At 46.1% G+C, this 22599-nt stretch overlaps 1 protein-coding gene and 1 long non-coding RNA gene across 8 annotated transcripts in view; one reads left to right on the top strand and one right to left on the bottom strand.

Annotated features, from left to right (window-relative positions):
• Positions 1–22599, bottom strand: part of TRIM8 (tripartite motif containing 8) — a 129547-nt gene that overhangs the window by 35232 nt on the left and 71716 nt on the right. The gene's annotated exons all lie outside the window — the stretch shown is intronic.
• The window catches only part of LOC135056580 (uncharacterized), a 268794-nt gene that overhangs the window by 182045 nt on the left and 64150 nt on the right, over positions 1–22599 (top strand). For both annotated transcript variants that reach the window (XR_010244022.1, XR_010244021.1), the window contains one exon: positions 4742–4861. This is a non-coding gene — a long non-coding RNA (uncharacterized LOC135056580). The remainder of the gene's footprint in view (positions 1–4741; positions 4862–22599) is intronic.

The following is a 22599-nucleotide window of genomic DNA, read 5'->3' as shown; positions in this document are numbered from 1 at the left end:
GCAAACTAAACAAACCATGGCCACCCCAGCCCATAATAACATATAGATTATCAGTGATGATTAATTAAGGGAATAACAACACAGATAGCATCTAGTCCCCAGCTGGGATCCGGTTAATACATCGGCTGATGGAATACCGACACTGGTCAGAAGACCGAAGCCGGGATCTCGTCATCGATCACAATGCCGACACTGGAATCCCAATTGTAAGTATTCCGGGAAGGGTTAAGGTTAGGCTGTGTGTATGTGTATGTTTGTTTGTGTGTGTGTGTGTGTGTGTGTGTGTGGCGGGCTAAACCAGACTGATATGAGCGCGATATGGGGGATCAATTGAATATCGCCCCACGATCTCCCGTCACTTTAGACAGGAGATCAGGCGCGACAAAGCAATTGAATTCTGCCCTATGTGCCTATGTGGGGGATTAATGAATGAGTTTGGGGTTCAGTAGTTACCTTATGGTACCACAGTGGCGTATTATGCCAACGAGGGCTCTGCTCAGCTTAGTTCAGCGAGATCTTGCAGTACATGCTTGTGAAACTAACCAATTGTTTTATACTAATATATATCATTAAATTTTTTAAATAATTCCTATGCTTCTACATTACACACACACAATTTTATTCTGAGTATATGTGAGCAAACAAATAAAATACAGAGTACAAGCAGCACAGATAAGCCAACTGACTGTTCAGCTCGCCCTTGCTATATTTTTTTTCCCGTTTACCTATTTTGATTGGGAATTAAAGATGAGCACTTCACAAGACCAATAACGAATTAATGGTTTCGCTATAACATCGATAATGCAATTACAAGACCGATGACACTGCAAGAACTTCCTGATACGTAAGCTTTGTTTTATAAATAAATACATGTTTTCCTTTTTCTTTTTTTGTTATATTAACACGAGATTTTTTCTTCCACCTACACAATGGAACGGGGTCTTGCGTCTGTATCATGCAATATCTACTCTCCAATTATTCATCAAATACTTACTCAGTATTTCAATAAATAATTCAGCTGAATATCTTTGCATTAATATTCAATTGCACATTTAAAATACTATACAATATTATGGAATCAATCATATATAAGAAGTAGGCAATATTCTCATAATAAAAGTGATCCTTTATTGCATTTGGTAAGGCTAATAATGTGAAAGCATATATTTGGAGAGCTGAGTAATGAAATGATTAAGCCCATGGATAACAAGCCGAGGAATAAAGAGCAGGTGGGCTTTGATTTTGCTAAATAACATTTTGGGTTAAGGATCCTACTCCTGACCAGAGCAGCAATCATTCAGGGGGCTCTTCCCGCACGTCTATCCAGGAGAGGGCTCCCTACTGATTCTATTGTAAATCCAGCCAAACCTCAGGACATACTGTACAACAGTCAGACGGTCATCTGACAGCCATCTAATAAATAAGTAACCACAATCTCTAGCACAGTGGTGCGTATCGTTATTAAACTGGGATCCAAGTGTCTGTGTGCCATTGTTCTGGGACCCCAAAACAGATGGTTTCCAGTACTGCATATCTAACATTCCAGAACTCCGCTCTAATGAACATTCCATCTAACTCCCATGTCTGTTCCCACGTCCCTTCAGGCCTTCTGTATGGGAACTGGTCACCTGAGCTGTAAGCGTGGCAGTGTATCTCACTATGAGGGTGATAAATACAGGCCTAGAATTAGGAGTAAGTACAATGAAGAAGCAATCTGCAGAGAATTTAGAGTTGGGAAGGGAGGTGCCCGATCTTAATTCTGAATTTCAGTATACAACAGAGTTGCCCAGAAGTTTGTTTTCTACATGCAAAAGCTGGCAGTATTTTACCTGCATACAACAAAATAAATGTATTTGTACCTTTCACATTGTGCACCTGTATGTTCACGGAGCCTTGCAAACATGTATATCAAAGCATGCCGTTCAAGAAATGGAACAAATAATTCTCCATTGCTATCAGACTTATCCCCCGTCACATAATAACGCCACACAGAAAAAATAAATTAAAAAAATAAATCAGGCTATAAAATAATCCCTGCACAGTAACAAATGCCTGGCTTCCCCAGTACTGAAATGGTTAACACAGGATCTCGTTACTGACTAGGTCAGATCCGAAGCTGCAAGCCTGTCAAGCACACGTCACGTGACTGGCCAGTCTGGCTCTCTCTGCTGCACTCTATCATGTTGCTGCGTCACAAAGGAATAATACTGGGAACGATGCACAGAGAAACCATGCAGCACAGGCCCCATCTGTATAATTTACTGCATGCTCTGTACCACAATCATAGCAGTGCTGGAAGAGTGGGGAGCAGATCCAAGATCCTGTGTGTTTACTGTTTATACCAAGATTTGTGTTCAGCTGAATACCCGGGATACAAATGATTATATAGAGTTGCTTCCTGGTGATATATTAAAAAAAACTGTTCCCGTTCGAGAACTTGGTGCATCATTGCATTGTACCAATCAGGGCGTCGATTCTGCAGAATACTTTGTAATGCAATTTACTGTAGCATTCAACTGGATTCTAATTTATGGATTTGTGCATCTCTAGCTACTCTAGGCAGATCACAGAGTATTACAGCCATTTACATGAGCAAGTCATTGCACATAATTATCTCCAATGTCTCATTAACATGACGGATAGCAATAACAATTAAAAAAACCGAAAGTACCTCCTATATCAGGGCCACAACATTGGGGTTAGTATTTGTAGTATTAGTAGTACTGGATTTGAGGGGGCACTGAGACGGTCGGGAGACAAAAGCAGGAAACCTGTGATGGGTCGGAAGTATGCCGTGGTAGAGGGTAGGCCCTGGGTGACAAAAATCCTAATTTCGGCCCTGACTGTATCAGCTGTACAATGGCTGAGACAAGAAGACTATGTAAAGGTGTATTCTCTGCATGGGTATGTGAACTGAATATTGAACATATAAATATGACAAATCCACTGTATATGCTGCAGTCACTCATGAGTACACCCACTGTATGCTGAAACACTCACAAGTGGGTTCCCTTCCCCCTCCAGAGAGAGGCAGTCCGGGGAGCACTGGAAAGCAGCCACAGATAATGTCACTGGCTTGACGTGTTCCCTTTTATGTTGCCAAAAGAGCACATCTGACTTTCTAATCAGCCACAGAATTGTCTTGCAGACACCTCAGCTGGCCTCTCATCTAAAGCCAGTCTCTTCTGCTATTCCACAAGAGAAATATTCCACGGTGGGGAGGGAGAGGCTGCCAGACCCACCGAGCCAAGCTTCTCCTATAGTACTAAATCTTACCTTCTAAGCCATTACAGCTCAGATCAAAGTATCACCCTAAAGCAGGTGATGAGGATTCTACACTGTAGCCACATCTACTACCAGTATAGCGAAATAAGGATACTCCGCTGCCCAGCAGGTGTGTGAATGTACTACACCATCAATGTAACCATGATATTATTGCCCTAGGTTTCAATAATGGTTAATTCATTATAAATAACCTTGTCTAAGTTGTCTAAGAGCTCGTACACTCAAGCTTTGAAAATCGCCAGTTAAAAGGCAGGGACGCAAAATCTTATTTGTCCTTGCTTTTAACCGAGTGTTAATCATGTTTAATAACCTTGTACGTGCAAATTAAAAGTTTTAAGAGTACATTTATTAACATATGAAAGCTTTCCTGCACTACAGTGCAATATGTATTTAAATGATCATTTTAATTGAAGACCATTGTATTTTATTTTTAACTAGTATTAATGCATCTGAACAGTGCAGGCAATGCCAAAACGGACATAATAAAAACATTTTCACTTCAAGCTTTAATGCTGAGAATTCAAAAACAATGGCATTGTTTTTAAATTCTCAGCATTAAAGCTTAATCATAGGTTTTAAACACTAAAAATGCTCAACAACTTAGTAACCAATAAGAATCGCTGACATCAACCAGAACAAGAGAAGTTTTACTATGCAATCAACAAGTCTAACAAAAAAAAACAAAAAAAACCCACAACAAATCGGAATGGGTTCAGTATGGTATGCCGGCGGTCGGGCTCCCGGTGACCAGCATACCGGCGGCGGGAGCCCGACCGCCGGCTTACCGACAGTGTGGCGAGCACAAATGAGCCCCTTGCGGGCGCGCCACGCTATTTTATTCTCCCTCCAGGGGGGTCGTGGACCCCCACGAGGGAGAATAAGTGTCGGTATGCCGGCTGTCGGGATTCCGGCGGCGGTATACTGTGCGCCGGGATCCCATCAGTCGGCATACTGAAGACCACCCATCGGAATGCTATAGAGAAAAACTTGATAAGACCGTGTTTGTGCACGAGAGTCTCTTAAACATATTGAGGGGAGATTCAATTACTTTGCGCTGTCCCAGCCCCTGTCTAAAGTGACCAGGCGATATTACATTGTTTGTGCCAATGAGTGCAGGTGCAGTGGGAGCCAATTATTTGTGTGTGCTGAGGTGATCAGAAATCCGCCCAAACTTTGCGCGGGTTTAGCCAGTGTTTGTGGCTAATCCCAGTGCATTTTGGGCAATATGCGCGACAAGTAATGGGCACCCACGCCTATTGGCGCAAACAACTGAAAATCATCCAGCACTTTACAATGGGAAAGCTCGAGCAAAATAAACAATTAAATTACCCCCACTGAAATACATGCTACATAAAAACATACATGTAGATGGGGACACTAAAACTACTGAATGAGTGTGAATGTCTGAGGTATTGATAACATGCGAATTTGTTGAGATATTGCTTCTGTGTTTCAGGTGGGACAATGGGTCGTACACGTGATGTGACGGAGTGGCAAAAGGGAAGTTGTTTTTGGCCGAGAGCATGGCCATAGCCTGGAGGAGGTGGTGGCGTTTATTGGTGTGCCTTCAAAGACAGTAAGTAGTATCCATCTACAGTGTAAGAACTATGGACACCAAGAATCCCAGCGGCAGAACAGTGGCCGAAAGACATCTCACGTGGCCCTCCAATTCACCATATCTGGGACTTTGGGACTGTTTGGCTGGGTCAGTCATTGTACTGTTGGAGTAGTTCCTGGCGCGTCTGGAACAGATTGGTGATTGCTAGGCACCCTAAATGCCTGTAGTCTTGATTTGTCATGTTCAACTTTTGACCACTGTTCCGCCGCTGAGATTCTTGCTGCAAGGGGAGGAGTGAAAGGGAAAGGGGAAGCTAAGGAGGAAGAAGGAAGAAACGTATGAAGTGGGAGGTGAGTAGGGAACAGGGTGGGTCCCAGGGTACACCCCACAGTAACTAGCCACACACTGTAGGGGCTGAAGCTGGGTGCAGGGCGGCGGAGGTCTGTGGGGATGGAGGAGGTGGAGCAGCCGGAAAGATTATCTTCATCCTGACACTGCCCGTGGTATGCCTAGATGGCAGCCGCACTGTACCCCGCTACCCAGTATACTGACTGGCACCTCTCAATCATTTTTATTTACATTTATTTTTTTTTATTTTTTTTATTTTTTTTGGGGGGGCGGCATGCCGCCACATTTCACCCCCTGCTCTGACACCTATGGTTCAGAGCATTAAATGGCTGACCATCACATTAAGCAAAAGTTCCACCTCCAAACCACCAATGCACAGGAACTAGAGACGGTTATGATGGGTCTTCTACCTCCATCTTTTCTACCAGCTGTCTGTCTCCATGATTTGTGCCACATACTGTATGAGGAGCAGAGGTCTATGAAGGTGAAAGCAGGCACTGGGGACGGAAGCATAAGGATCTTGGTGATGTGGTGCCTATGGCCATACCAACAAGCTATATACCCTTTTCTGTGCATCTTACAAGTTTGAAACACTTATCCGCTCAGTTACTAAATGCGACGCATTTATGTTGTACTCTGCTATAAAAAGGTTCTCACATCTGTACGACTGAATAACAAAAGTACCACCCTCCAACAAATGTTATTGCTTGGTTGTGAATACTATAAAACACAAAACCAATATTTCTTTTACATTGGTGATACCAGCTGCTGTTTCACAATAATGCTCGGAATCCTGAAGCAACTGCTGTGGTTTTCCATAGCAACACATCAGCAGTCTGTATGCAGATGGCATCTAATGTCAAGGTTGCAGCTTCCCTTGAGGTCCCTTAAAGTAGGTTGTGGAACCGGCAATATACCTGCCATTGTTTATTGCCCAAACAAAACCTCAGCGAGTGATAAATAATCCTTTTAGCAGATCCAAAAATAGCTAACCCCCTGCCACTTATGAGTCACTGCACCAGGGCTAATCTGATGGGAGAATGATGGATCATCAGAATACACAAATCTTCAGTGGAAAACATTTGTTCTCTTACATCCTAGAGAATGCTAGGGTCCACATTAGTACCATGGGGTATAGACGGGTCCACCAGGAGCCATTGGCACTTTAAGAGTTTGAGAGTGTGGGCTGGCTCCTCCCTCTATGCCCCTCCTACCAGATTCAGTTTAGAAAAATGTGCCCGGAGGAGCCGGTCACAGCTAGGGGAGCTCCATAGGAGTTATTTTAGTTTTATTATTTTATTTAGAGTTTAGGCACAGGGAGGCTGCTGGCAACAGCCTCCCTACTTCGAGGGACTAAGGGGGAGGGGGGAGAGTAGTGTCCGCCCTGCGGGGTCTGAGCCACTATCTCCGCTGACAGGACACGGAGCTCCTGAGGGGATCGAACGTTCCCCGCCACAGGGGATTGCTCACCCCAGCAGCATGCCGCCACCCCCTTACAGAGCCAGAAGATGGCGAGATATGGCGGCACAAGGGTAGGAGCGCAGCTCTGAACGGCTGCGCTCCGGGAAGGCTCAGCAGCACATGGTGTTGGCGTCTAAATACCCTAAACTGGTCACAGACGCTAACCGGAGACTGAATCCCCAGGCTAGCGTCAGAATCCGCAGTACACAGACGCTAACCGGAGACTGAATGCCCCGGCTTGCGACGGAATCCTCAGGCCAGTATAAAGAATTTGTGCAGGAAGATGCGCCATCTTCAGGGGGCGGAGCTTCTCCTTAGAGTGGACCCAGCAGCGTTCAGCGCCATTTTCCTGCCTGCAGTTCCTGTACACAGGGAGCTGTCCCTCCAAGCAACTCCACCTATCCTGAGCGGTACCAGGGGGTTGTAGAAGAGGGGGCGGGGAGGCTGTGTAAAATCTGTGTAGTCTATTAAAGTACATAGATGGCGATGGTAGTTTTATTTGTTCTACCTCAGATAGCGCTGTGTGTGGGTTGGCTCCAATCTCTGTGTCTCTGTCTGCCATATTTGGGAAGGGGAAGGGGGGGGAGGAAGCTGTGTGACTGACAACTGCCCTGTATGTGGGTGTTAATACCTTCCATACCCATGTCTAGGGACTCTGTGTCATACGCTGCTGAAGATGTTTCCACTCAGGAAGAATCCATTTCGGGTACACAGAAATGTAATCATGGTGCTGAGCCAGCATCTAAATACCCTAATCACTAATAATAAGAAAGCCTCGCTAACCTTCCCTGTGTCTAAAGTAGTAAACGCTATTTGGAAAATCCTGGGAAAACCCGGAGAAAGGATTCCAGATCCCCAAAAGGGTTCTGGTTACATTCTCCTTCCCTGAGGAGGAAAAACCCACCCATAGTCTGTGTCCAGACTGTCAAAGAAGGTGGTTTTACCTGTCCCGGGATCTGCCACGTTGAAAGAACCAGCTGATCAGATTGACAATAGTAAAGTGGTCTGGCACGTTATTTGAGAAATTGGTTACAATGGATAAAAGTGACGTTGATTTGTTCTTACGTAACATACAGGATTCTGCGGGACTTATGGTGGAATCCATGAAAGACCTGGGTTCGATGGCTGCAGGAATATCCTCCATGTCTGGCTCAGCTTGTAGAGGACTCTGGCTGCGCCAATGGTCTGCCGACACAGAATCCAGGAGAGGCATGGAGAACCTATCCTACACAGGTCAGGCTCTATTTGGGGAAGCGCTAGATGCGTGGATTTCCACGGCAACTGCGGGTAAGTCACCTTTTCTTTCTTCCGCTGCGCCTGCTACGAAGATACCCTTTTCTTCAGCTGTATCACAGTCCTTTCGGACTGCCAAAGAAAGAGGGGCCAAGCCGTCCGGCATCATCTTTAGAGGAGGTCGGACAAAATCCAAGAATCCTGCTACTGCGGGTTTCCAGGAACGGAAACCTACTTCAGGTACGCCTAAGTCCTCAACATGACGGTGGACCGCGCGGCCTGGCGGTGGGGCCGTTGGGGGCGAGACTCAGGCATTTCAGTCACATCTGGGTATCGTCCGGACTGGATCCCTGGATATAAGATATTGTGTCCCAGGGGTACCGGCTGGAATTTCAAGATCTCCCTCCTCACCGCTTCTTCAAATCAGGCTTGCCAGCTTGGCTGGCGGACAGGGCTATCCTACAGGAAGCCATCCAGAAGTTGGTGGAGACACAGGTCATTGTACCAGTTCCACCCCATATACAGAACAAAGGTTACTATTCAAACCTTTTCGTGGTACCAAAACCGGATGGTTAGGTCAGACCTATTCCGAACCCGAAATCTTCCGGTGAGAGTTCGAGTCCAAAATGGAGTCTCTAAGGGCGGTGATATCAGGTCTGGAGGAGAGGGAATTCCTGGTGTCCCTGGATATCAAAGATGCGTACCTCCACATTCCGATTTGGCCACCGCATCAAGCTTATCTCCGATTTGCACTGTTGGACTGTCATTTTCAATTCCAGGCCCTGCCATTTGGCCTCTCCACAGCACCGTGGGTATTCACCAAGGTGATGGCGGAAATGATGGTTCTCCTCCGCAGACGGGGTGAACATAATTCCATATCTGGACGATCTGCTGATAAAGGCATCGTCCAAGGAGAAGCTGTTACGGTCTATAACTCTCATGACCCAGCTTCTCAGGGAAGATGGTTGGATCCTGAATCTTCCAAAATCACATTTGGAACCAACCAGGAGGTTGTCCTTTCTGGGAATGATCCTCGACACGGAAGTGCAGAGGGTTTTTCTTCCAGAGGAAAAAGCTTCGGTGATACAAACAATGGTCCGGGATGTCCTGAAGCCAGCCCGGGTGTCGGTTCATCAGTGTGTTCGCCTTCTGGGAAAGATGGTGGCCTCTTACGAGGCTCTGAAGTACGGGAGGTTTCATGCTCAGTCCTTCCAACTGGATCTCCTGGACAAGTGGTCGGGATCCCATCTACACATGCACCAGAGAATACATCTGTCGCCAAAGGCCAGGATTTCACTCCTCTGGTGGCTGCAATTAACTCACCTTCTGGAGGGCCGCAGGTTCGGGATTCAGGACTGGATCCTTCTAACCACGGATGCATGTCTCCGGGGCTGGAGCGCAGCCACTCAAGGGGAAACCTTCCAAGGAAGGTGGTCAAGTCTGGAAGCCGGCGTGCCGATAAACATTTTGGAACTAAGAGCCGTCTACAACGGTCTTCTCCAAGCGGCCCATCTTCTAAAAAATCAGGCCATTCAAGTGCAGTCGGACAATGTAACGACAGTGGCTTACATAAACCGACAGGGCGGAACGAAGAGCAGAGCTGCAATGTCAGAGGTAACAAGAATAATCCTCTGGGCAGAAAAACACGCGTTGGCGCTGTCAGCAATCTTCATTCCGGGAGTAGACAACTGGGAAGCGGACTTCCTCAGCAGACACGATCTCCATACCGAGGCGTACCCCAGATTGACATGATGGCTTCTCGTCTCAACAAGAAGCTATGGTGGTATTGTTCCAGGGCGAGGGACCCGCAAGCAGTGGCGGTGGATGCCCTAGTGACTCCGTGGGTGTTCCAGTCAGTGTACGTGTTTCTTCCACTTCCGCTTATTGCAAGAGTTCTCAAACTCATAAGGAGAACAAGGGTTCAGGCAATCCTCATTGCTTCAGACTGGCCAAGAAGGGCTTGGTACACGGATATTCGGGATCTACTGGTCGAAGAGCCGAGGCCTCTTCGGAAAGACCTGCTGCAGCAGGGGCCGTTCGCCTATCAAGACTTACCATGGCTATGTTGAACAGCATGGAGGTTGAACGCCAGATACTAGCTCGGAAGGGCATTCCGAACAAAGTTATTCAGACCCTGATACAGGCTAAGAAAGGAGTAATGTTAAAACATTTCCATCGTATTTGGGGGAAAAATATGTATCTTGGTGTGAGTCCAAGAAGTTTCCTACCGTGGAGTTTCAACTGGGATGGTTTCTCCTCTTCTTGCAAGCAGGTGTAGATATGGGCCTGAGGTTAGGATCCATAAAGATTCAAATTTTGGCCCTATCCATTTTATCCAGAAACAGTTGGCTGCCCTCCCTGAGGTTCAGACTTTTTTGAAGGGAGTTCTGCACATCCAACCTCCCTTTGTACCGCCTACGGCGCCCTGGGATCCTAACGTGGTGTTGCAGTTCCTCCAGTCGGATTGGTTTGAACCTCTACAGGAGGTTGAAGTCAAGTTTCTCACGTGGAAGGCTGTCACTTTGTTGGCCTTAGCTTCTGCTAGACGTGTGTCGGAGTTGGGGGCTTTGTCCTGTAAAAGCCCATACTTGATCTTCCATGAAGATAGAGCTGAGCTTCGGACACGTCAGCAGTTTCTTCCGAAGGTTGTGTCGGCATTTCATATCAACCAACCTATTGTAGTGCCAGTTGCAACTGACACAATTTCATCAAAGTCCTTAGATGTTGTAAGGGCTCAAAAGATCTATGTGAGGAGGACTGCTCGTCACAGAAAATCTGACTCTCTGTTTGTCCGGGTGGTCTTCTGTATGCCGGCGGTTGGGCTCCCGGCGCTCAGTATACCGGCGCCGGGAGCCCGACAGCCGGCATACCGACACTTATTTTCCCTCGTGGGGGTCCACGACCCCCATAGAGGGAGAATAAAATAGTGTGGCGCGCGTAGCGCGCCACCGTGCCCGTAGCGTGGCGAGCGCAGCGAGCCCGCAAGGGGCTCATTTGCGCTCGCCACGCTGTCGGTAAGCCGGCGGTCGGGCTCCCGGCGCCGGGATGCTGGTCGCCGGGAGCCCGACCGCCGGCCAGCCGTAGTGAACCCGTTTGTCCTGTATGATCCCAAGAAAATTGGGTGTCCTGCTTCTAAGGAGACAATCTCTCGCTGGATCAGGTTCACTATCCAGCATGCATATTCTACGGCAGTATTGCCGTGTCCTACGTCTATTAAGGCCCACTCTACTCGTAAGGTTGGTTCTTCCTGGGCGGCTGCCCGGGGTGTCTCGGCTTTACAGCTTTGCCGAGCGGCTACTTGATCTGGGTTGAACACGTTTGCAAGGTTCTACAAGTTCGATACTTTAGCCTCTGAGGACCTGAAGTTTGGTCAATCAGTTCTGCAGGAGCCGCCGCACTCTCCCTCCCGTTCTGGGAGCCTTGGTACATCCCCATGGTACTTATCTGGACCCCAGCATCCTCTAGAAAATAGGATTTTAATTACGGTAAATCCTTTTCTCTTAGTCCGTAGAGGATGCTGGGCGCCTGCCCAGCGCTTCGTGATCCTATAGTGGTTACTTAGTTCAGTACTGCTTAGTTCTTGGTTAAGTACTGTTTTGTTACTTGGTAAGTAATATTGTTCAGCCGTGGCTGATGTTTCAAGCTAGTTTGCCTCGTGTGTGAGCTGGTGTGAATCTCGTCACTATCTGTGTAAAATCCTTCTCTTGAAGATGTCCGTCTCCTCGAGCACAGTTTCTAGACTGAGTCTGGTAGGAGGGGCATAGAGGGAGGAGCCAGCCCACACTCTCAAACTTTTAAAGTGCCAATGGCTCCTGGTGGACCTGTCTATACCCCATGGTACTAATGTGGACCCCAGCATCCTCCACGGACTACGAGAAAAGGATTTATCGGTAGGTAACTAAAATCCTATTTTAAGCTGGGGGAAAACATTTTTTTGACCAACTGGCTGATTTCCGACGGATCGGAATGAGAAATTGTTCAAATCGTCAAATGTGCACGCACTATTGCACGCTTCTGCGGGTCATCCGTCGCATCTTCAGATCTGCTGTACATGCAGCCCAATCTGAAGATGTTACGGGTGACCCCATGCACTTGGATGCAGCAGGGGAACAACATATAGTGCAGTTGTTCACCAGATGGTGCACTGTGTATGGGCCGCATGATAGATCGTTCCTTCGCATCCACCATAGGCTGGGTATACAGGTCGTTCAATGTGTATCCAGCTTTATACAGAAAATGTAGACCGGCTCCAAAGCAGATTGAAATATAATTTCTGCATGCAGGAACTGTCAATCAAAGTGGCTGTCCTAGATAACCTGTCTCTGATAACCTGAGAGTTATCATGCAAGTTATGCATGCAATTTGCAGTTTGATGCAAAAGATATGTTAAGAAAAAAAATTATACGGAATAATTAAAATGCACTCCAAACTTAATTACTATGAAGTACATACAGTGCATCCGGAAAGTATTCACAGTGCTTCACTTTTTCCACATTTTGTTGTTACAGCCTTATTCTAACATGGAATAAATTCATTTTTTTCCCCTAAAATTTCTACACACAATACCCCATAATGACAATGTGAAAAAAAGTGTTTTGTTTTGTTTTTTAAAAGATTTTTGCAAATTTATTAAGAATAAAACACTATGAAATCACATGTACATATGTATTCACAGCCTTTGCTCAACACTTTGTTGATGCACCTTGTCATTATGGGGTATTGTGTGTACAATTTTGATGGGAAAAAAATTAATTTATTCCATTTTGGAATAAGGCTGTAACATAACAAAATGTGGAAAAAGTGAAGCGCTGTGAATACTTTCCAGATGCACTGTATAAGGAGGGAACATCCCATTCTGGGGGCAGGATGCATCAAGCATAATAGTGTTTAATAACGCCATATGCTTCAAGAAAATCACAAAGGACAGCTCACCCGATAAGAGCGGTCCTTTGTGATGATAGAACTCTGGGTAAAAAATCCAGAAGTCCTATCTGCGTATGCGTCAGGTGATGCACGCATCACAGGATGTTCAGAGAGGGGATCAGAAGTGTGAATAATACCATACATCAGGGCAAATAGAATTACTCACCCAGTGTAATACTTCTGGGAGCCCTACCCTTTGGATCACCACAGGTACCCAATTCAACAATGGCCTAAACGTCTGTGGCAGGAGTTTCCAAATGAGGTACTCAAGACACCCTAAAGGTCCAGGTTTTAATAGGTATCCAAAGCTCAGCACAGATGGTTAAATTAAATTTAATTAAGTCACCTGTGGCCAAGCATGGAGATACTTAAAACCTGGACCGTTAGGAGGATGCCTTGAGAACCTCTGGCCTATGGGCAAAAGTTGCACATGGAATGAGTCACCTGATTGATCATGGCTATCCAATGAGGCAGTACATTCACTACACATCTCCTGTCCTTGATGTGTAAATGGCTACAAAAGGCAGCCCTTTAGCAGGAAATAGCCTGAATTAATCAAGGAATTTGGGTATCTGTGCAGTGAGCGTCACCCAGTTGACTGAATTATTTGTGGTCAGCTGCTGAGCCAACAGGGAGAGATCACCGAGCCATGTACTGTAACATATTTGAGAGCATCAGACTAAACTGTTGCATATACTTATATATGGTGGCCATAGTAATATATCAGCATCCAAGCACATTGCTATTCCTACAATAACCGAAGGCCATAACTTTGTCTAACACAATCTAAGGGACAGCAGATATGGGCCTCTCATGTTGCCTACTGGTCCCTGCATCGACCCCGCCATCCACAGATGCCGGTCAGTAGTCACTGCGCCTCCTGCAATGACTGAATTAATCACCATCTACTATTCCTGCACTCTATGTGAATGTGGTGATTGTAGGAGGGAGGAGAGAGAGAGAGAGAGAGAGAGAGAGAGAGAGAGAGAGTTAGTTGGCACAGTGTTGCCATTGCTGTCTCAGAGCACTGGAGTCATGAGCTCAATTTAAACCAGGACCATATATGTGTGGTGTTTGTATGTTCTCATTTTTTTTCAAAACCAATTGTTGTCGGAACAGCAAAGCTGTTCAGAAATATACCACATAATTTGTATAAAGTAGGTTTAACACATAAAATTGTGACCTTGCACTGTTCAAGCCCTCTATTCGTCCTTATATTCTATTGGTGCCAGAAGGCACATGCTGCAGGTTTCCCCACCGCAGGAGCCTGCCAAGTTTGCTATTAATCTTTCTGCATCTGTTGGCTTGGCAGTTCACAGCTCTCTTGTCTATCCCCATCCAGCTGAAGATGCATTTCGCAGGTGCCAATCTCAATCAGCTCCTCTGTCCACCGATGCCGTGGGTAGAAATGGCACGCAATAGGATGGCATGGGGTTTTTTTCCCCATCATACTGCAGAAAAACATGAGCACATGAGGACACGTGGCAAGAATTGTCTGAATGAGAACTGGTTTGCGTGACAATGGCAAGTTCAGTATCTGTGCTGTGGTCTGATTAAATCTAAAGTGATCTTTTGGTGGGGAAAAAACATGCTCAAATCCTATTTATCAGGGAAGCAAAAGAGGAGACTCTTCTGTTGTGAAGGTGGAGCAAATGTCAAACCGCATCACGTTTTGTATGATAGGAATCCCGTGACATGTGCTAGAAAGAGGGACAGAAGGGCTTAGATCTAACTCAAAACACAAATCTGAATGAACAAAATTAGATGGACATTTGTAGAAAATAAAATCCATTTCGATTATTTCTAGACTAGCCATCCACAGAAATCACTCAAGAAATCAACCAACTACACAGCACTGGTAATTGGTCACGAGTTTGATTCCCACAACGGCCTAACTGGTTGGAGTATATTATATACTGGTAGGTTAATTGGCTTTCGAAAAAAAATAACCCTAGTGGGTAAGTGTGTGCTTATACATGGGCAGACTACGTGGGCCAAATGTTTCTTATCTGCCGTCAAATTCTATGTTTCTATATAGTAGCCTTCTGAACACATCGGCAGCCAGCCAGCCATTGATGCACAGCAAGCAGGACAAATATAGGCAGATACAAAACCACAGAAGTTATGAGGAATAAGATTTACGGGGACATTTACTAAGCAGTGATAAGAGCGGAGAAATGAGCCAGTGGAGAAGTTGTCCCATCGACCAATCAGCGGCTCTATCATTTTATAGTATACAAATTATAGATGTTACTTCATTGCTGATTGGTTGCCATGGGCAACTTCTCCACTCTTATCACTGTTTAGTAAATGTCCCCCTTAGTCCACTAACACAGCATAGTCCACAAATGTGTTTACTTGCTTTGGACAGAGTAGATTTCTTGTCAATTATGCAGTTGCTGAATTATGGCTCTAGTCCTGGCCCAGTAATCCCGGTTGTGGTGTTATACTTCTGTCCAAAGCCGTGGCGGAATCCATGAGTGGTTTGGATTTTTCACTTAAGCGGTATTTGCAGAGCTCGGGCCGGATATCACTAACAGCCTCCATATAATGGAGTTAGATGGAACGTCAAATCCTTTTTTTTTTTTTAATATGGGTGGCTGAAGTTTAGTTTAGGGTGCTCCAAACCCCCATTTGGTCTGAACAAGGCTTTTTCTTACCCCAGCTCTATCAATAAATGTTCTTTACAAAAAAAGAAGAAATTGGCAGAGAACATCCACAGCGCCATCATAGCTTGTAATGAATACAAATTGAATTTCCACTTGATAGCTAAAGGAGCAGATACAGTTACCATAGGTTGTGTTACGCAACAGTTACCAATTAGTTGTGTTGCGCGGTATCTTCTCTCTTGTAAAGTGTCCTTCAACTCACTTAGAGAGACCCATGAACAACTCCCGAGCAGCTCCAAGGCAGTTTATTTCTGCTTGCACCACCCGGTAGAAAAGACAGTGCAACACAACCTGCGTTTATTTGAATCTGCCCCCAATTGCAAACAAATCTACCAGATTTAATTAAATCAACTTTCAGGAGAAACATGAGGGTGGGGGTTTGCATAAGGCCATAGGAAACCACAAGTGACATTTTATTTTACTATAACCTTTGAAACTTTCTCCAGTGACTTGTCCTACTCGATTACCATGCAAATTGAATGTATACCGGCTTTCCCTTAACAAAAATCATGTAAATGCACAAAGCAAGAGTAAAAAGGGAAAAGACTCACACAGCACAATATAGTGATAATACCAAACAAAAAAGAAGGGATAGTTTTTAAAAATCCTATTGCTTCCTACAGTATAAGTGATTTCAGCTGGCACCTAAAACTGCTTGGATAAAGCAATTTCATCTTCTCATTTCATTTTATTTTGATTGGATGTTGAGAACTCCAAAGAAATAGATTGTAATTTTCATGAATCCCATCGTTAGAGGACCCTGAAGAGAGTTTTCAATGTAGCAGCTGTTCAGCAACACTGCCAACTGCATCTGTCTATAGTAGGCAAAACTGGAAAGTGCTTCAGATGGGAGGAGGTGGGTGTATGAGTTTTAACACGCTGAAAAAAAAACCCCACCAGAAAGCAGCATAAAAAAGGGGGGAGGGGGGGGGGGGGGGGAGGAGAAAATTTGTACAATTACAGCAAATTCATTAAAAATGTTACCTGCTTGCTGTAGTAACAGTGACTAAAATTGACAAAAATCTTTAAAGAAATTTAAAAAAATTATTTTTTTAATCTTAGTAACTTGCTATTCAAAATTGTTTACACTATTGTGAATTAATAAATAAGTAACAGCAAAATATTTAAAATGTATTCATTTTATAATCCTGTTTTTTTTTTTTTTTTAAGCGAATTGGTAAATTTATACATTCATTTTAAAAGGCTTGTAAAACTTTATAGTAACACAACAGATGCAAATAATACTATTGACTATGTGAACAGAATTCGTATTGGCTGCAGATCCATTTTTCTTAATGCATGGTTGACAGAAACCATTGGATTTGTGGCATTAATGAGCCACATTCCATTTTTAAGACATATGTTTCAAAACGGACTTTCATTTCAAAAACATATTTGTTAATTCTGTGGTACATTGGGAACACTTTCCATAACACTTTGGCTATTGAAACATTTTAGAGAGTGAAAGATTTCAGACACAGTGTTTTTTTTTTTATTTTTTTATGCGTGGCTGTTAGTAATGGGCGCCCGTCGCAGCTATTCAATTATTTCTGCCAACAGGGAGCAAATGCATGGTTTCTGCTTGAAGCCTCCTGAGGTGGCCAGCAGAAATATCCAAAAAGTCCCTCTTTTGGGCCATTTTGGCTGACTAACCAGGACTTTAGACGGGTTTAGCACCTTTACTCTGCCAAACCTGGTGCATTCGGGCATGACAAGTGCAGTAAGTAATGCAATGCAAATTCGTGCCCATCTGCAGAAACCATTGAATAGCTTTGATGGGCGCCCATTACTTGTCGCCGGACAAAAAAAACATTTAAATTCCCTAGTTTTTACATATCTGACCAATATTTGTCTAATTTGATTAGTCCTTAATTAGGATTCCATTCTACAAAAAAGTTATTTTCTCTAACGTCCTAGAGGAGGCTGGGGACTCCGTAAGGACCATGGGGATAGACGGGCTCCGCAGGAGACATGGGCACTTTAAGAAAGACTTTAGGTCTGGGTGTGCACTGGCTCCTCCCTCTATGCCCCTCCTCTAGACCTCAGTTTGATACTGTGCCCAGAGGAGAAGGGTGCACTACAGGGAGCTCTCCTGAGCCTCCTGTCAGAAAGTATATTTGTTAGGTTTTTTATTTTCAGGGAGCCTGCTGGCAACAGACTCCCTGCATCGAGGGAACTGAGGAGAGAGAAACAGACCTACTTCTGTGAGTTTCAAGGCTCTGTTTCTTAGGCTACTGGACACCATTAGCTCCAGAGGGATTGGTACGCAGGTCTCACCCTCGCCGTCCGTCCCAGAGCCGCGCCGCCGTCCTCCTCGCAGAGCCGGAAGATAGAAGCCGGGTCAGTATGAGAAGAAAAGGAGAGTTCAGAGGCGGCAGAAGACTTCATGATCTTCACTGAGGTAACGCACAGCAGTAAAGCTGTGCGCCATTGCTCCCATACACCTCACACACCGCAGTCACTGTAAGGGTGCAGGGCGCAGGGGGGGGCGCCCTGGGCAGCAATAAAACCTCTCCATTGGCAAAATAAGTATATACATGTACAGATGGGCACTGTACATGTATATAACAGAGCCCCCGCCAGTTTTCGGGAATTTTGAGCAGGACAGAAGCCCGCCGCCGAGGGGGCGGGGCTTCTCCCTCAGCACTCACCAGCGCCATTTTTCTCCACAGCACAGTGCTGAGAGGAAGCTCCCCGGACTCTCCCCTGCTAATACACGGTGATAGAGGGGTTTTAAGAGGAGGGGGGGGGGCCACAAATTTGGCGGATATAAAGTATAAACAGCGCTACTGGATAAACATTTAGTGTTTTTTTTCCAGGGTCATATAGCGCTGGGGTGTGTGCTGACATACTCTCTCTCTGGGAGGGATTTACTATAAGCCATCGCCGCCTACCGCAGCGATACTAATCGCATATGTACTAACATAAGCGATTAGTATCGCAATGCGGTATAGGAGGCCCCCCGCGATGATGTCTGCCGGGGTCTGCGGGGGTCTCCGTCACCTCCCAGACTTGGGAGGTGACCTGTGCAGGGAGTCCCCGGGCTCCTACTCCTCCCCCCTGCAGCCAGAAGGAGACAAGGCTGTGATGCGGGGGAAAAGGAGGAGTGGGGCCGCACCAGCAGCAGCTCAGGTATGCTGGGGGGAAGGGGGTGTCGTCGTGAGCGGCGGCGGGATGCGGCGGCGGCGGTAAGAATCCCATAGGCTTCTATAGGGTATCGCCATAAAAAGATGGCGATACCCTATGAGGCGAAAACGCGGCGGTCGGGAGTTAGTACATATGAAAATGCGGTAAAACGGGGGTTTTACCGCATTTTCCCTTTAGTAAATCCCTCCCTCTGTCTCTCCAAAGGGCCTGGTGGGGAAACTATCTTCAGATAAAAGAGGTTCCCTGTGTGTGTGGTGTGTCGGTACGCGTGTATCGACATGTCTGAGGTAGAAGGCTCACCTAGGGAGGAGGGGGAGCGTATGAATGTGAGATCTCCGTCGGCGGTGCCGACACCTGACTGGATGGATATGTGGAATGTTTTAAGTGCTAGTGTGAACAGTCAGGGAGTGAACCCATGTCTGTCCCTATGTCGCCGGGACCTTCAGGGTCTCAGAAGCGCCCACTATCCCAGATTGGAGACACAGATACCGACACGGATTCCGACTCCAGTGTCGACTACGATGATGCAAAGTTACAGCCAAAAGTGGCTAAATGTATTCGATATATGATTATTGCAATAAAAGAAGTGTTGCATATCACAGAGGAACCCCCTGTCCCTGACACGAGGGTACACATGTATAAGGGAAAGAAGCCTGAGGTAACTTTTCCCTCCTCACATGAGTTAAACGAATTATGTGAAAAAGCGTGGGAATCTCCAGGCAAAAAACTGCAGATTCCCAAAAGGATTCTTATGGCGTATCCTTTCCCGCCAACGGACAGGATACGGTGGGAATCCTCCCCTAGGGTAGACAAAGCATTGACACGCTTATCAAAAAAGATAGCGCTGCCATCCCAAGATACGGCTACCCTCAAGGATCCTGCTGACCGCAAGCAGGAGGTTACCTTGAAATCCATTTACACACATTCTGGTACATTACTCAGACCGGCAATTGCGTCGGCCTGGGTTTGTAGCGCTGTAGCAGCATGGACAGATTCCTTATCAGCGGAAATTGAGACCCTAGATAAGGATACCATTTTATTGACCCTAGGCCATATAAAGGATGCTGTCTTATATATGAGAGATGCTCAAAGAGACATTAGTTTACTGGGTTCCAGAATAAACGCTATGTCAATTTCTGCTAGACGAGTCCTCTGGACCCGGCAGTGGACAGGTGATGCCGACTCAAAAAGACATATGGAGGTCTTACCTTACAACGGTGAGGAATTGTTTGGGGAAGGGCTCTCGGACCTGGTCTCCACAGCTACGGCAGGTAAATCGAATTTTTTGCCTTATGTTCCCTCACAACCTAAGAAAGCGCCACATTATCAAATGCAGTCCTTTCGTTCAAATAAAAGCAAAAGAGTACGTGGATCGTCCTTTCTTGCCAGAGGTAAGGGCAGAGGTAAAAAACTGCACAGCACAGCTAGTTCCCAGGAACAGAAGTCCTCCCCGGCCTCTGCAAAATCCACCGCATGACGCTGGGGCTCCGCTGAGGGAGTCCGCCCCAGTGGGGGCACGTCTTCGACTTTTCAGCCACATCTGGGTTCACTCACAGGTGGATCCCTGGGCAATAGAAATTGTTTCTCAGGGATACAAGCTGGAATTCGACGAGGTGCCTCCTAGCCGGTTTTTCAAAATGGCTCTACAGACTTCTCCCCTAGAAAGGGAGATAGTGTTAAATGCTATTCACAAATTGTGTCTTCAACAAGTGGTGGTCGAAGTTTCCCTGCTTCAGAGAGGGAAGGGATACTACTCAACCCTGTTTGTAGTTCCGAAACCGGACGGTTCGGTCAGACCCATATTGAATTTAAAATCCCTGAACCTATACTTAAGACGGTTAAAGTTCAAGATGGAATCGCTCAGAGCGGTCATCGCTAGCCTGGAAGGGGGGGGGGGGGGATTTTATGGTATCTCTGGACATAAAGGATGCATACCTTCATGTCCCCATTTATCCATCTCACCAGGCGTACCTGAGATTTGCGGTACAGGATTGTCATTACCAATTTCAGACGTTGCCGTTTGGGCTTTCCACGCCCCCGAGGATTTTCACCAAGGTAATGGCGGAAATGATGGTGCTCCTGCGCAAGCAGGGTGTCACAATTATCCCATACTTGGACGATCTCCTCATAAAAGCGAGATCACGAGAGAAGTTACTGAACAGCGTGTCACTTTCATTGAAGGTGTTACAGCAACACGGCTGGATTCTCAATATCCCGAAGTCACAGCTGGCTAATACGACTCGTCTGACCTTTTTAGGCATGATTCTGGATACGGACCAGAAAAGGGTTTATCTTCCGATAGAAAAGGCCCAGAAACTCATGACTCTGGTCAGGAACCTATTGAAGCCAAAATACAAAAGACACTGCATCAGACACTGGATCAGACACTGGATCAGACACTGGATCAGACACTGGATCAGACACTGGATCAGACACTGGATCAGACACTCAGGAACTGGCAGGAACTAGCTCAGAACTCAAGAACTATCACCGGTGTCTGTGTATTGCACTGAGCCAGAATATAACAGAGCCCTAATTAATTATGTCGTGCAGCTGCCCTGTTGCACGACTCCAAACTGACAAGATGCAATTAGCAGACAGGTGAGGCCAAACACATGGAAACAGGCTGCAATTACACAGACTCACCACCGGCAGCAAACAAGAATCTTCTAAACCAGAGCAAAGGGAAATCCTGGCCTGCAAGAGAACTATAAACATAAAATAGGAATGAACCACTACCTGTGGTTCATAACAGGTTCCATGCAAGGACTTTCCAATGGGACCTATTGGACAAGTGGTCCGGGTCACATCTACAAATTCATCAGCTGATCACCCTGTCCCCCAGGGCCAGGGTATCTCTCCTGTGGTGGCTGCAGAGTGCTCACCTTTTGGAAGGCCGCAGGTTCGGCATTCAGGATTGGATCCTGGTGACAACTGACGCAAGCCTCAGAGGGTGGGGAGCAGTCACACAGGGAAGAAACTTCCAAGGACTTTGGACAAGTCAAGAGACTTGTCTTCACATCAACATCCTGGAACTGAGGGCCATATACAACGCCCTACGTCAAGCGGAGAACTTACTTCGCGACCAACCAGTTCTGATCCAGTCAGACAACATCACCGCAGTGGCTCATGTAAACCACCAAGGCGGCACAAGGAGCAGAGTGGCAATGGCGGAAGCCACCAGGATTCTTCGCTGGGCGGAAAATCATGTAAGCGCACTGTCAGCAGTGTTCATTCCGGGAGTGGACAACTGGGAAGCAGACTTCCTCAGCAGACACGACCTGCATCCAGGGGAGTGCGGACTTCATCGGGAAGTCTTTGCACAGATTGCAAGTCAGTGGGGACTGCCCCAGATAGACATGATGGCGTCCCGCCTCAACAAAAAGCTAATGAGGTATTGCGCCAAATCAAAAGACCCTCAGGCGGTAGCAGTAGACGCCCTAGTGACACCGTGGGTGTTCCAGTCTGTCTATGTGTTTCCTCCTCTTCCTCTCATACCCAAGGTGTTGAGAATAATAAGAAAAAGAGGAGTGAGAACAATTCTTATTGTTCCAGATTGGCCATGAAGGATCTGGTATCCGGATCTGCTGGAAATGCTCACAGAAGATCCGTGGCCTCTTCCTCTAAGACAGGACCTGTTACAACAGGGGCCATGTCTGTTCCAACACTTACTGCGGCTGCGTTTGACGGCATGGCGGTTGAACGCCGGATCCTATCGGAAAAGGGAATTCCGGATGAGGTCATTCCTACTCTGATAAAGGCTAGGAAAGACGTGACAGCGAAACATTATCACCGGATATGGCGAAAATATGTTTCTTGGTGTGAGGCCAGGAATGCTCCTACGGAAGAATTCCAGCTGGGCCGTTTCCTTCACTTCCTACAGACTGGAGTGAATTTGGGCCTAAAATTAGGCTCCATTAAGGTTCAGATTTCGTCCTTATCCATTTTCTTTCAAAAAGAATTGGCTTCTCTCCC

The sequence above is a fragment of the Pseudophryne corroboree genome, chromosome 3, assembly GCF_028390025.1.
Source record: "Pseudophryne corroboree isolate aPseCor3 chromosome 3, aPseCor3.hap2, whole genome shotgun sequence".
In the NCBI taxonomy this organism is placed as follows: Eukaryota; Metazoa; Chordata; class Amphibia; order Anura; family Myobatrachidae; genus Pseudophryne; species Pseudophryne corroboree.
This window is presented reverse-complemented; position numbering and strand designations above follow the sequence as displayed.